Raw genomic sequence first — 16,137 nt, 5'->3', positions numbered from 1 at the left:
ACCAGAGTAACAGGAATGTCTTCCTGCAGAAAGAGCAAGCCTGGAAGCCACCCCACATGCTAAACAGCACGGCACACTGATTGCTGTCTTTGTTAAAACGGCCAAAAGAAACTGAAAAAGGGGAATCTGTATTTTCCAGAAAGCTAAGAGTAACTCTTTGGTTATCCAAATGTTTCTCTATATATGGGACAGTAAAGGAAGCAGAGAACAAACCCTCAATGCAGTGGTGCAAGTTCTCATTTTCAATGCTAGAGCTGCTTTATATGCTGAGCTCCCATCCTTCAAGAGCAGGTCAATGTTTTAATGTGGATTGGGCACATAAATGCAGATCAATTTATGCATTAAAAAAAATCATCTACATGTGCATTTATTTCAATTTCATTTTAGTGAATCAGGTCCTGATTCAATGCTAACTGAAAACCCTTGAAATAACTGCGAGCTTGCTCATAGCCAATTCTGTGTCACCGCTATGAAATTAGTAGTGAAATTAAATGGCTCAACAGTGCTAAGACATTCCCCAACTACTCCAGCAAGCAGTCGCTCACCTCTAAGGTTAACAGGATAAAGGCTGGATAAAGAAACTACTCATTATACCAGCTCTACAAAGAAGCAATTATGAGACTTTATAAAGTGGTTTCAAATATATTTTGCAAACTAGGACTCAGACAAATATTAGTGGCAGCAAATTACAGTACTTAGCAGAATTATCACCAGAAAAGAGACTCTTTTAATCTATAAAAAATATCAACAAAAGATGTAAATATGGACTCCTCGATGGGTGGTATATCTTGAAGAAAATATACATCTAATCTCACAGTGTGTTACCTCCAGTACCTGGAGAGAAGGTTAACAATTCAGAGCTGTTTCCTACAGCTATAGAATATATTTTGATGTAGATTTGTAGATATCACAGACTTGAAATCTATTGTATAATCACAGGGCAAGTGCAAGGAACCTGGGGACATACTTCTCCACAGTAAAGTACTGAAACACTGGCTTTCATTTTAATCAGTGTTATTCCCTGTTTTTAACAAATTATATTTCATTCTGTGGCCTTTCGGTTCTGTTTTTCTCTGCATAAACAGCAACAGCGTTTTCACCACCACATGTACAATTTGCAGCTGTATCCTGGCATCACACATGTGTTTATCTCCACGTGCAACGGGAGGCTGGGAGTAAACAGAATCGCCCTCGCAGAACCCCGAGCACCAGATTATGGTCTCCAGAGCAGCCACACTTGGGTACCAACAGATCTAGTGCTGCTCTGGGTTAAACTGCACGTGCTGGCAGGAAAACTGTTGGTGATCTGGGTATTCACAACCCAATATCCCCTTGCATTCCATTCAAGTCAAATTGAGTGGTGGGAACCAACACCTTGGGATGTCAGGCAATTACTGCAGGTTAATGTCAGGATAACACAGAGAACGATTTGCCTATCCTGTCACACACACCTCCTGTTTAAATATGCTGAATGTCAAGCTGCAGTTCAAATCAAAGATCCCTCCAGCTTTGGCCCCTCTTTGCTCAAAGCATGAAGCTCTCTGGTGGAGGCCAGCGCTTGTCCAACATGATCAACAACTGTCACAGGCAGAAAATGCTTCTGTGGCTCCCTGACATTTCTTTCCCTGAAATTTTCAGTCTCTTTTTCACTAAAGGAAAAATATGCATGGTTTTAAATACCTTCCATTAAAATCGTATACATTAAAATGATACTCCAGCAGATCTGGGAAGTGGCCCTGATCACACACTCCAGCATGCAAAGGAGACAATCTCCAGGGCAGTAGCAGTCACTGCATCCACTTTCTTCCCATGAGGAACCTCATTCCTATCCCAACCCCACTCCCAACCACATTTACCTGCAAGCCTGTGGTAGCTGCCATCACCAAAGCATCTGAAACACTCAGCATTAACTAAACACATCTGGGGAGTGAGTTTCCATGGGCTCTTTAACCCTTCCTTGCTTCACTCACATTAATTCATGTTTGGCAAGCTCCAAAACATTCAGAGGTCAGGTTTTAGCTTAATTAAGAGACCACAAAAATCCAGACAGCCATCCAAACCTTCTGAGCACTCAGAGTGTGGGAAAGTAACGAAAATCACGTGCCAGCAATTTCACTGAAGATTTCTCATGTTTGCTCTTTTGGACAGCAACCTTTTCTCTCTCTCACACTGAACTTGAGCAGAGCAGAGACCCCATCAAAAACTCAACTCAAAACACCTGAGCTCTGGTCCTTACCACTTACAGCTGCTTAATTTTCCAGTATAACAGAGTTATTTTTCAGACTCCTCCTCAGGAAAACTGCTGGGGATACCACTTCTACCTATATTCTGTCACATACCATCTCTTTAGTTTTTTTCCAGAAGCTCCTTTATTTTTAAAACCCATCTTCCAAAATTTGGAAAAAAAATCCTCCCCCGTGTTCCCCAGGTGGGTATAATTCACCTCTTACTTCTCCACATTTGCTATCTGACTCCTGGATGAAACAGCAGACAGCTGCAGCGTCAGCAGTTCCTAAAGAGAACATCCCTTTCCCTTACTGTTTGGATAATGGTAGCTCCACGAGATCAATTAAAAGAAGAAAATGAAAACAGGAATTGATACCCAAGCCTAGGCCCTTGCCCAAGCTGAGGGCACCAACAATTGCAGAGATAATTTAGTGGTGCTCTTCTGCCCTCATTTTGTCCATGTTTATTTATGCATCTTTCCGTTAGAAGCATCATGCATTAAAGTCAATAGCCTACCACTGCTTATCAGAAAACAAGTGGAGCCAGACCTGGACTTCTATAAATAAGATTTACTCTATTGGCTAAATAATGACATCTAAACTGGTCTGATTTAACTGACTATGGCAGTTCTTAGAGCAAAATTTAATTACACTTTGTACTTATTACAGTTCCTTTGTGTGCCTCTTACTTCCCAGCAATTTTGAAATATAGACTTAAGTCTGCTGTACAATACATCTCCATACCTATAGTGACATGTGCTAACAGATGGCACCACGAGCACGGAGCAGCAGATCAGCAGGAGTTGTCAGTTTTGGTGGCCACGTTTTCCCTTAAGTTATCTCAGCCCAACACAAAATGGCACGAAATAATCACTGCCCATTTCCCGCGGGCTGGGAAGAGCATGACTCAGCAGCGGCGCTTTTTATAACATCCAAACACTTAACTTTCTAGAAATGCTTTTATATTTATGGACTGCATTCATTATGGGAGTCTGCTAAGTAACGGATGCACCGGGACGATGCTGCACCAACACCTCAGATCCTGGGGCGGGGTGGGCAGCGCCGCACCGCTGCTGAGGAGGAGGCGAGTGATGGGTGTTCGTCAGATAATAATGCTCTAGAAAATTATATTAGATGTGCATTAGGGGCTGTAACAGAAGACAGTAAGAGTAAAGGATACACATAATCAGGAAGAGAAGCACAGGAGGGGGCACTGGAAAACGCTCACATGGCTCTCCCTCCCCGTTTCTCTGCACCACGGGGAGCCAACAGCACTCTCCCCGCCCGCTCGCACCACCGGCGTGGGGCACAAAACTGGGGAGGAGCAACAAGTCCTGGTGTCACATCTTACATTCAGGTTTCACATGCACTTTATCACATTCAGAGGAAACTCAGGACTAGCCCAAGGTAAGTTTCAACACCAGTGTTAAGAAAACCCACCATAGTGAAGATGCAGGCACATACACCTAAGACAGTTTAAAGATGGGATGCCCTAAACCTCATCCTCATCTTTTTCCCATGCTCTCCAACTTAAGAACTCTTTAGTACCTACTCTACCCGTGCTATTATGTTGTGATTACATTTCCTGAATCCACCCTCCAAACACACTTATGGCACAGCTTTACCATACCTGTGAACAGCCTCAGAGCCGGGACCGACGGAGCTCCTGCCTCCTCACCAGAGCCAGGAGCAATAACCCCCACACCTGCCCAATTTGAAGTCTGGGTTGGTTGGAGAGCATCATGGGAAATGTAGTCCTTGACTCCTCCTCCTCTTCTTCTTCCCTCTCCCTATGCCCAGCACACACACTCTTCTGGGATCCTTGGACCAGGGGTGTTATGTTGATGGAGTCCAGGCTCAGCTGGTGCATCCCCAGAAAGCAACTTGTTTCTTCACAGCCTTCAAGGACACTACTGTCTCCTGCCACTTTGGACCTTCACCTGGGAAAAACTTCCACAGAGGCTGAATTTAGCTACAATTAAAGGCCACAGTAGTTTTTTCTGGTGTCTTCTGTTTTAGCTTTTATGGCTGCCCAACCACTGAATATTTATATTTGTTAAAGGATTCATTGTTTTTCCATTGATGGCAACCTGAAATCAAGGTCTCAAAGGAACATTCTCCAAACTCTTCATGGAGGAGAATCCATATTTTTTTAAAATGATTGGTGGAACATTCTCAGTTTGTGTGTTTGCATATAGAAAACCACTTACATGCAGCTCTAAATATGACTAAGTGGACTAGAGACATTTCAGAGGATAGGATGTTACTAGGCAGATAAGAATTTCAGATGCAAACTTGAAAGTATAATTGGCATATGAACAGGTAGCAGGAAACCGTGTGGAATATATTTTCTGAAGATCTACACTTTCACCATTTCTCTGCAGTGGAAATGCATCAGTACATGATTTTTACCATCAAAGCCCACGATGTCGTAACCTACTGCAGAATTGTGGCCTTAGGGTTCAGTAAATTACTGTAAAATAATTTTAAATGTTTGCTGTTTTCTTTCAAAATGAAAAATACGGAATGAAAGCCTCAAACAACATCACACAAAAATAACTGGTTTGGTTATATTATTGCATGAGTGTGGAAATTCTTTTAAAGCATTTTAAAATGATGGCAGAGCTCGGGGGTCCCTGCCAGCGTCCCAGCTCTGGCACAGGGCACTGGGCACCTCACAGTTGAAGGGTCTATGCCTCAGGCACTCTTAAAAGAATGTTAGTGTGAATTAGGTGCTGCATCCACAGCAAAATTTTTCTTTCAAGCCACAAGGCCAAGAAGAAGAACAATTTTACAGAAAGATGGGTCTAGTTTTAATTACAGCAGCACAAATACAACCCCGGCAAACCCCTGCAGAATAGACACCTCTTAGCATTTCCCTCTCAGAACCACAGCAAAACACATGAAAGGTCATATACAAGATAGGATTTGACACAATAAGATTTCACTCCCATGTTAATGCACCTCAGATCAAGCCTGCAAAAGTGAAATAATAAATTTAGGAAAACAAGCAAAATGACCCTACTGGTTGGTTGGTTTTCTAGATACCATCTACATATTTTAGAAACGTACAACCTTCTAATAGAAATGAATAAACTACTCAACCATAAAGTTGCTATAGAAGATATGCTTGTTCTGATTGGAAAGGGCATCTGCTATCTGCAATATTGATAATACTTTTCAAATTTCATCTGCTTTTGTTTGCATTCTGTGTCGTCTGTTTAAACACACTGGGAATAATAATGAATCCCAGCATTATCTCCACTTTTTCAAGGCCGAACATATAACTTTATCACAAAAATAATTAAAATTCTTTGGCACTCTTGTATCTTTTCCATTAAACGTTATCAAGCAGTGACAATAAACTAACATCAGTCCAAGGCTGCCCATATGCTGCTTTTAAAAAGAATGTATTTGTCCCAGGGTGAGAGACATGAATTTTGTGTTTACAGGGTCAGACAATTCCAAAGTTTTTTACAGTGTAAAGACTGAAAAATCTGTGCGTGGACACACACATGCAAATGCACACACACGGAGCTGAGGATATTGGGTTCAGAGGCAACACCTTCAAACTGGTTTGTTAAAACTTCCGTTCACAGACAAATCTTAGCAGCTTAATAATCTGGAGAACTAAAGAAGTAAATATTTTGCATACTTGTACAACACAGTCAATCCAATAAATGATGCTCTGAAACATTCTTGGATGTCATATGCAGTTAATCTCAGATGTAGCAGTGATGTTTTCCTGAACTGAATTTTATATATAGGGCTATATATTATCTCCTACACATAGGAATAATGTGGCAACTTTATTTTGAAATTAATAATATTACTTCAGTCTGTTTATCATCTTTTATAAATCCAGTTTCCTTTGTTATCCAATACAAAGAAAAATAAAACATATTCTCTCTTAGTGTTTGCTTGATATTGATTAATACTCATTAGTTATTTAATAAAGAAGCCACCAACAGTTCATTTTTCACACACCTCTAATTATTTGCCAACAAAAACAAGTGTAGGTTTTAGAATAGGTTGCTACAATATCTAATGCTGAAGTCTTTATGATTTTTATAATCTGTGCTAACTTCTGCTTAAAATGTAGTAAAGCCATGATGTTGATCTCATTTCAATACCACAGATACAGTATTGCATAGTAATGCAGTGGCTTTTATAAGCCAGGAAACAGTACCAACTCACTAAACAGATCCATCAGGATAATTGAAGAACTCATTTCAAGAGAACTCCCATATGAAGGCAGAAATGTTAAAAGATGTTAAATTTTCTTTTTGTGTATTGTTGGCTCGCTTGATAAGCACAAGCAAGTTTATACAGCTCTGCAGCTAGTGTAGAATGCTTAAGCAAGAAATCCATAACTTTTAATATGATGAGATTGTCCTGCTAGGAGAGATGGATTTTTTCCAATATCACTGCTAACAAACAAGTAGAGTTTCCTGTATCAGCACATTTCTGTTTCTACTCTGCAGCACACATGTGCTTCATTTAGAAACAATACATGGTTCAACATTTTTGGCATATTAAAAATGAGACAAGTACGGTAGACTAGTTGATGGACAGGTATCCTAACAGGTTTCTTTGGAGAATGAGTACAAAATCTTATACAGATAGACACACTGACAAGGTTGGGAAAAAAGGGAGGGGGGAAGTGTGAAGTTGTTTGTGTTAACTTCCCTTCCAAGATTTAGTGGCAATGTAACTTACCGGAGTGACTGCTGGGTGGACAGATAATGTCACGCAGTGTCTTATTACATGATTTCAAACCCCTGTGCACAATCTCACTTGCTGCATGAAACTTAAATATGTTTCAGGTAGGAGCTAAATAAAAGACATTACTTTTCATCTGCTTTTTCACTTAATGCTAATATAGTCACTTGTCAGTGAATGTAAAAGTAAAGGAGACAAGGGTTTATTTTTATACCTCACAGAACAGCAACTGGTGATTTCCCTTAGATCATTGCTTTTGTGTGTGCAGGCACTAAGCTTTTTTCTTTTAATATTTTAGACATACTCTATTTTTTATTCAAAATAGTTTTATCCCAACTCTGACATGCCGATATTGTCAGGAAAGTAAGTGTGATGTTTAAACCTTACTGGGTACCTTTCCTCATTATATCTTATGAATATAGGTGGTGCATCTCATTAATCCTGGAGCTAATCACCAGGCTCACGGTATTCATTTCTTCGAAGGTTTGGCTGAAGACATGACTCTGTGGTTCACTTTAGAGGATTTATAGCAGATGTGTCTCAATGAGCAGTCAGTGGGGACGTGGAGCTGAGCTGCTGCTTGGATGGGGCTGCTCAGCAGCAGCACTGCTCTGCCCAGCTTCAGGGGCCCTTCCCGGGGCAAATCTCATCCCAAATACCACACAAGGTGTTCCACACACAACAAATGAAAATGTGCTCTCACTCTAGGCACTTTGTGTTTTGTATTCAGAAAAAGATATCATGGAAACCTATCTAATCTCCATGAGAGATGACATGAAGGTGAGGCAGACTCCAGCCTTCCTCCTGCATCCTGCGGCCAGGTGAGGGGACCACTCCCTTTTCTTCTGATGGCCCTTTGAGGGACGTTGTGCAGAGTTAATTTTTGGGTTGTGATGAGCAGGCAGCAGCCGCCAGAGCATCCTGGCAAGCTGGTGGCCCAGCGTGGTGGGGCTGGGCTTGCCCCAGTGCCAGACCTGGCTAAGGGATGAGCAGGATGCAAGATGTGCTGTGAGAGCGCAGAAGGGAGCCTGTGCCATGCAGGCTTTGGAGAGCATGTCTCTTGCAACAAGAGCATAATTGAGGGAGCCCTGCCTTGGCTGGTGCTCAGCAGAAGATGAGAACATGCTGCAAGCTGTGGCATTGGTGACCACGGGAGCAGCAGGGAGAGAGACTCTCCTCTGTCACTTTGCTTTCAGCCAGTGCGTAGCGTGATCTGGCAGGACAGAGCTGGAGCCTTCATTCCAGTTAATTATCAGTGTTGCAGCTTCACTTCTTTGCTTTCTTTTTCACCTTCTTCACTTTTTCTACCTAACCTCCCTTTGGTTTTCTCAAGTACGCACGCCTACTCAATTCAATTAGCCTTGGATACAGCACCGAGGCCTCAGATACCTGTAGTCATTATCCCAAGCACTTTTCATAAGAGTATGGATATTAGTCCCAAAGTCCTGGCAAAATTCCAACTAAGCTAATGTATTTACAGCCTAACCTCCCCAAATGTATCTCTTAGTTTAAAATAGGGGAGTTATTCTTCATTTCCTCTCCTTACTTTGCTGTGTAGAGTTTCTCATAGAGTTAAACTTATTCCCTATGGCAGAATAATGCAGGATTTTTCAGTCTTACCGCCTTGCAACATTTGGTATTTTTCTTTAAGCTGCTGCTTCTGGACTCCTGAGACTGCAAGAATCCCAGTTCCCAACCCCTCCCTTTTTTTTAAAAGCAAGCCGCTAATCCTTGTGTAAAAAAGCTTAAAGCACAAAGCTCCAAAACAACTAAAAGATGCAACTCGACATCTATTATTATCTTTAAAATATCCCGTGAATTTAAATTAATTCTCATGTTGTCTGAGTCCTGCCCCAGACACATTCCTGCAGCTGGTGATGCCAGTGGTGCCTCAGAACCGGGGCTGAGAAAGTGCCCATCTTTGCCCTGAGCCAATCTGCCCCATCTTGCACAATCCCATTTCTGTTCCTAGTTACACCAACAAGGTCACTGGGGCTTCATGACCACAGCTGTGAGCAGAATGTGACTCACTCGTGTTCTGTGTGAACAGTGGGCCTGGGGCCAAACCCTGCCCTCCTGTGTCATGCCAAAATTTGCCAGTGGCATAGAGGTAGTGAGCCAGTCCATACTCACCCCTCTGTGTAAAAGGGACAGCCATTTTAAGGTGTTTTCTCGAGGTTTTGGCTTGCTCTGGAAGGATGAGGGCTGTGTTGCCCAGCCTCTGTTTCATGTTAAAAGAGATGCAGCAGGTCCCATCCAAAGGGAGGTGCCCAGCTCCCTGAGAGGCACAAAGCTGCCATGTCCCTGGTGGTCTGCTCAGCCCACCACTCACATGGGACATTCAGCATTTCCATAGTTGGCTGGATGGAAGGAAACTGCACATTTCAGACTCCAGAGGAGTCAGACATTTAACTCCTCCACACCCAGTTTGATAGGTTTTCTTGATGGGGAGATAATGGGGCATTTTGGGCTTCATCATTTTCTGCTACTCCTTGGATCTGGAGATTAAATCAGGCAAGTTTAAACAGCATTTCATTTCATCTGTGGCGTGCTTTACTGGGGTCCTCTCATGACAGACTCACAAACACTATTCATTAGTTCTGTACCCCTACCCACCTGCCCAATATTCGAAGACAATCAGCAAATTAATGATTTCACATTTTCAGCCCATTAAATTATTTATTGCTGGTGTCAATATAAAGTTTTTAAAAGGTAAAATATATTTGTATATTGACTGCCAATTCTACATGGATGTAATGGCACCAGGCAGTGTACCACATCATGAAATAAAAATTAAATTGTAGTTGGGCTTTTAAATCAACTCAATTAAAATAAAGAGATTCTTGGCTTGATATAGGGAAATATTTGTATTTCCAATTCTATTTGTTAATACATTGACATATGTGCTATTTTTTAAATGTAGCACTAAGTGCACTTTCTGTCAATGCCATAGATTTTTTAATAGACTGAGAAAATGCATTTCATTTCTTCTTATTTTCCTTCAATACATCATTTGGTTCTGCTTTTTTGCCTGCATGAAATTCATTTTCTAATGGAAATATTTGTTTTGTAAATCAAATATGTATTATGCACAAAATGCAAAGCACAAATTAAATTATGTTAATGAAATGAAAGAGATATGAAATGCATATTTCATGGACAAAACATAACCTCAGCAAACAACCATTTCTTGATAAAATCTTTAAACACAATCTCATTCTGTGACAGACATATTGTTAAAGCAGATAGCACCTCATTTAAATGGTTTCCTTTAATATTAGTGCTTAGTATATAATTGTAAATAACTTTTGGGATGAAAAACCAATAATGAAATACTGTCTTTAATAGTTTGCTATTGATGTCAGCATAAAATTTGTAGTAGTTGAATATTGGAAATTGGGAGTGTGCACACATATAGTCAAAAGCTGTAAATGATTGCATATTTAAATAGAGCTGACTAAGGCAAAGATGTTATAGATATTAGTAATAGGCAGAAAATTATGCTGACCTAACATTATTTGACAAAACCCACTGTTTTAAATTATATATTGGTTACACTTAATGAATAATAGATTGTGTAGGTGTTGTTTCTCACATCACAGTGCTGGTGACACTATATGTTGGAGACTTCCTAGTCATCCTTCTGACAATAAAGCAGGTACAGCTCACAAAGGCTGCCAAAACACAAAACTGTGCTCCTGGCTCTCCAACCTAGCCTAGTCTTCTGCAGGACAAACATTCCCAGAGCCAGGAGCAAAAGACATATTCCAGGTTAACACTGAACAGATACAGTGCAAGAAAATATCACTTGACATATAGGAGGGGATTTCATGTAGGTCTTGGGTTTGCTGTGCTCTCCTAAGTAGTAGAGTCATTACAGAGATTCCACTGATTTGTTGGATTTCACTACTGTTTTTCCATCAATCAGATTCGATGGGCCGGCTTGTATCTGCATCATACATCTCTCCATCCTCCTCTCTGCCTTGAGCATACATGAAATCCAGAACAGAGACAACTCTTGATACAGAAGCCAATTCTTTCAGACATTTTAGGGCAGCAAAGAATGTATTAAATCACCAAAGGGACATCTGTCTCTTCTCCACTATACTGTTTTTATCAAAAATGCTAAGAAAGAGAAAAAACATGATGCCAAGTTAAAAGGAAAAACCAGCACCAAAACTCAGATGATCATTAGAGAGCTGGGAGATGCCTGTAATCTAACAGGTGATAAGAAGACCAAAGAGCTGATTTGAATGTTGCTATTCTTTGTGTGAAAGCAGGAGAGCTATACATAATTAATTGGGATCTGCTTCATTTTCTGAAGGAGAACATATTTGTTTTTATATTAAGTATTACAGAAGACACTTAAGATTCAGGCACTGATACCTGATAATTGTTTATCATCTTCTTTTGCAGGAGGGAAGCAATAGTGATGGGCAGACCACAATAGTGTTATCTGGAGGCCTTTGGCTTTTAAGTCACTGTGGTTTTAGGCCTTAGCCCAGTATCATAACTGCCCTTAGGCTGGCTGGCAACTCATTCCATTTCTGCAGTTGATGATAAAGTATCTGCACTGATTTGTTTAGAGCTATTGCCTTAGACAGCAGTGACAGCAGTGCAGCAATGATGGAAGTCCTCTCACCCTTTTTGGAGAAGTTCAGAGACACCTGCCCTGTGCTCAGGTGCAGTTAGACCCCCATGCCAGAGGATGCTGAGGATGCAGAGGATGCTGAATGAGGCCATGGCTGGGATCCAGCATCCCAAGTGATGCAGCACCCACTGCACTGTGACACCACAGAGCACTGCTCATGGGAGCCCAGGCACGGCCAGAAATGCACCACCTAAGGGTCAGCTCAGAAGAGACTACAATAAAAGGGACCACAAAATTCATTAAAAGCACAAGCCTGACTCCCAACTAATAAAATCTATTAATCCAAGGCACAAGTTGCCGCCCAGGAGGGAGGCTGCTTTCCCAGCTGCCCCACAGTTACACAGCCCACAGCTGCCAGGATTGTGCTGCACCACTGCACTGTCTGAGCTTTCCCATCCCCAAACAGCATCTCCAGGCAAGAAAGTACCCCCAAAATGACAGATTGCCCCAGGCTAGGCCTCTCTCCACTGGCTGTGCTCCTCCAGCATCCCTCTGTGCCAGCAGCTCAATCTCTGCTGCTGTTTGGGACGTCTCTCCAAGAAGGGAGGTTCTGTGCCATCCTCTGCATGCTGTCAGCCATCACAGTCAAGATAACTTTCCACTTTGCTCTGAGGCATAGTCAGGCTTTTTGGTGCCTGTAGTAATATTCACGACAGCCTTGATATCAAATACATAACTCTGAGATAAGCTTGGCAATAAATACATGTAGCAAACACAGAAAGGCAGCACAACAGCACAGAGTTCTCCCACATAGCTCCCAATCCCTACATTAAACTATTTATCAATCATACCTGCGCTATTTCCCTCCATCACAGGCATCTCAGCACTGTGATGGATTAACAGGGGCACAGGAACACAGCACCCTTTTTGTTAGTAAAACAGGTGACCAACTTCTGCACACCCTTCTTAGCAGGATGGCCACAAAACCCACTCAGTGCTCCCAGAAATGGGGAACTTTGGTCAGTGACATGGTGTGATCTGGTACATGAACAAGGTAAAAATGCTGTTGAGGTATAAAAAGAAGAGGACAGCAAAATGTCTGAATGAGATTAACATTAAGCCTGCCTTTGCTTCTGGCATAACAAAAAAATGCAACCAAAGTAAACAGTGCAGCTGTGTGAATCTGAGCTCCTTTTGAACCAGGCCATCAAACTGTCTCTCTGCCGTAAAGTAAAAACCTTCCAAACACTTCCAGAATCTCCAGACTTGGCAATTTCCCCAGGATAACCCAGTAAATTGTTGGGGAGAAAAAAAAAGTATCCTATGTGTCATAAAATACTGGAATTTTATCCCGAACAAAGGCCAAAAACCTCTCCAAAGGGAGAATCCAAAGCCAGATCTCCAGATACTCAGAGCTGGAGGAAGGGTTTCCTCTCCATGCATCGAAGAATTCTCTCTGGCTGTTCACAAAGCCATCTGACTGGAGCACAATAACACAGAGAAGGCATGCTAGGGAAGAAAGTGTCTCCAAGAAGTGGCAGGATTTGGGAGCATGACTATAATGGGGCCATGGAGTAAAGTCTCCAGCTATTGAAGGCAACCCTGTTACTGCAGAGTTGCTGGTGTGGCATTAGTAGCCATCCCAGCTGGTCAAACCAGGCTGGGTACATCCCCAGGCCATAGAACCAGTTCCAGACTTCCTATATGTTATTTGAGTAGAAACCATGAGACAAATACTATTCTGAGCCAATGAAATTATGGATATATAAATCAGAGTAAAATCTGGTCCCTAACATATCCGTTGTGTATATACCACCTATAGAAGAATAATGGATGCTAAATCTAAGTTGAGCTTCCTACACTTACTTCATAGGAAATACAATTTTTTATCCATTTTATCAATTTTCTAAAATGAATCTTTCCCTTTTTCATTATCAAATTTCAATCTCATATCATTTCCAGCACCACCCCAAGCCATTCTGAAGTTCTCGTTTACATCACTAGAGATTAATATTAGGTGTTTGTAAAAGGAGGATATTAGCTTCTCCCTTATATCTGTCAAAATTAATAACTTCTCTATCACAGATAACTCCAGGTCAATATTAGATTCATAGATGTGGCCAGAAATAAAATGTATGGAAATATAATATCTCATTTATAAGAATCCAAAAAGAAAAAAGAGAAAAAAAAAAAAAAAGAAAAAAAAAGGAAATGTTTTCATTATTGAAATTTAGACTGCAACTGTTCTAAAGATCAAAAGACTTTGAGAACTGAACATATCTGCCATATGGCCTTAGCCTTTCAAATAGAAAACAAATTGGAGGTCAGTCCAGAGGAGAAGAGAGAAGTGAATTTTCTACCAACAGGGCAAAGGAAGGCATCAGGAGCCTCTCCACATTGCACTTCTGCTTCTGTCTAAACGTATATCGTGGCCAAAAAAAAGGCTCCAGACATAAATGTTTGTTCAATGATTGATGTAAATACTTGGGTGATGATTGATAACAGTTGTGTCTGGCAGATGTCCACCTCCTGCACAGCTGATCCACTGTGGTACCTCCTGATGTTGTGCTGATTTAAAGGGAATAGCACGTTCAAAGTGACCATATTGCAGCAAGAATATCCTGTGCTCTTGGTCCAGCAGAGACCATGTTGATTATATTTGTTAATGGACCATACTGTTGTCTCCTAAAATCTACTGATTTAAGAGCATTAGCAGACACAGAGCTCGTCTGTGGCCTGGCGGAGGCAAAGCAGATCTTGGCCATGTCCCATGGAGTGTTCCTGACTTGCAGGACTCCCCCGAACTCTGGGCATTTTCAAGAGCTGTAGCAGAGACAAGCTCAAATGTTAAACTGTGCTCTGTGCATCTGAGTTTGACTGTTCTGTTGGAGTCCTTAAACACAGACTGGGCAGGGTAACTTCCAGATGTCTGATGTGACAATAATTCTACTAAATTTGACTGGCTTTACTGGCTGCCCACGAGTCCATCCCCCTCTCACTGCGGTGACCACGCCACAGGCAGGGCTCAAAGGCTGGCACACAGAGCACAGGCTCAGGAGAGGGAGATGAAAAGAGCGTTGCCAATGTGAAATCTACTTTTTACGTAGGTTTCAAGGGAGAGGGTGAGATAAATACATGCTGTGGGAATACAACAGAGGAGAAGCTGTATGAGTTATGCTTTCAGAAGTAAATAACACAGGAGCCGGTGATTTAAAGGTTGTTAAATGAATTTTTCCAACTATTTCATTCACTGGGATCAAAATTATAACACTGATGTTCTTACTAATATATCCCACTTGGTTCAATAATCTTTTGTTTGTAATTATAGGTGAAAAGGTCGTTTTAAGAAAGCCTGCAATGGGCTTTAAAGAATTATGCTGCTTTCATTTTGTATTTATAAGCACTTGAGGATAGAGGGTAAAATTAACTAATGCTACTTTCTGAGAGAAAAATATTAAAACATCCTCATTTCATATCCTCATTTGCCTAAAGGAGCTTTTCCTGTTGCTCTTCTTCAGCCCCTGGCTTTCTGCACCAACTGCAGCTGGGTGGGCAGTGTGGCACCAGCTACCAACCTGCTGATGGGGAAACAGCAATTCTCCCCCTTCTCTTCCTCAGCTCCTCAAACTCTGGATGACCCACAGTAAAATGCTTTTAACAAGGCTTCGTTCCTTGCCGACCCAGTTAAAACTCTGCAAAAATAAACAAGAGCCATTCTTTGTTTTCCTTGTGGCTTTAGGATCCATTTCAAGCATGGAAAGAAGCAGCCCTACCTTGGTGTAAGGCACTGGGGAGGGAGAGCAAAACAGCCAGCTGGGAAAAGTGATGCCTTTAAGAGGAGAACTTCCAGGGAGGGACATTTTTCTTCTTGGTTGTCTCATTCTGCACTGAGATCACGGCACTCCACATGCTCAACCCCAAGCAAAGTTCTGGGCACAGGGAGGCACCAGAGGAGGTGCAAACATGGAGTGTAAATGCCTCTCAGCTCCACAAGCTCCTGTTTGTCTCCTTGTCTCCTTGATGCTGATATACTATTGTCACCATGTTTCTGCAAATTTAAAGTGACACCTCTTTTCACCAGCCAGTGAAGTGCCAAGTGAATGTGGGGTGCTGGTGCCCAGGACCCCAGGGACAGGTACCCACCACACCACTGGTAGCGCCGGAGCAGGCGGCACAGCTCACCCCAAAGGTCCCTTTTGAGCAGCCACATTCTTCCTTCTAAGCATCACAAATACAAAAAGATACGTCCTTCTAAAGGAAAGCATTCCCTGACCCAACTCAGAACATTTCAGTTTGAAGTGCTGTTTGTTACCACTAAGCACTACTCTCCCCACCAAGGAGTGGTGTTTCTCCCTGGAGTTGCTCTCTGTTTTAATAGGGTGTGAATACCTGAAACAGCTACAGTGCACTAATAATTGTTATTCATGCTTGGCTCCTGGTGGGGAAACACAAAAGCTGCCTCATGAACTTTTCTACTTGAAGATGATACCAACATGTATAATATTTCAAAAGATGGGGAATATGTCTTTGTGACCTAACCTAGCTGAACTCACAAAAACAAAGACATCTCCTTCATTGGGAAAAGTATTGAAACAGGAC

Source organism: Manacus candei, unplaced genomic scaffold (genome assembly GCF_025592945.1).
Source record: "Manacus candei isolate 608988 ecotype Guabito, Panama unplaced genomic scaffold, ASM2559294v1 h1tg000065l, whole genome shotgun sequence".
Taxonomy (NCBI): domain Eukaryota; kingdom Metazoa; phylum Chordata; class Aves; order Passeriformes; family Pipridae; genus Manacus; species Manacus candei.
Note: the sequence above shows the minus strand (reverse complement) of the source record.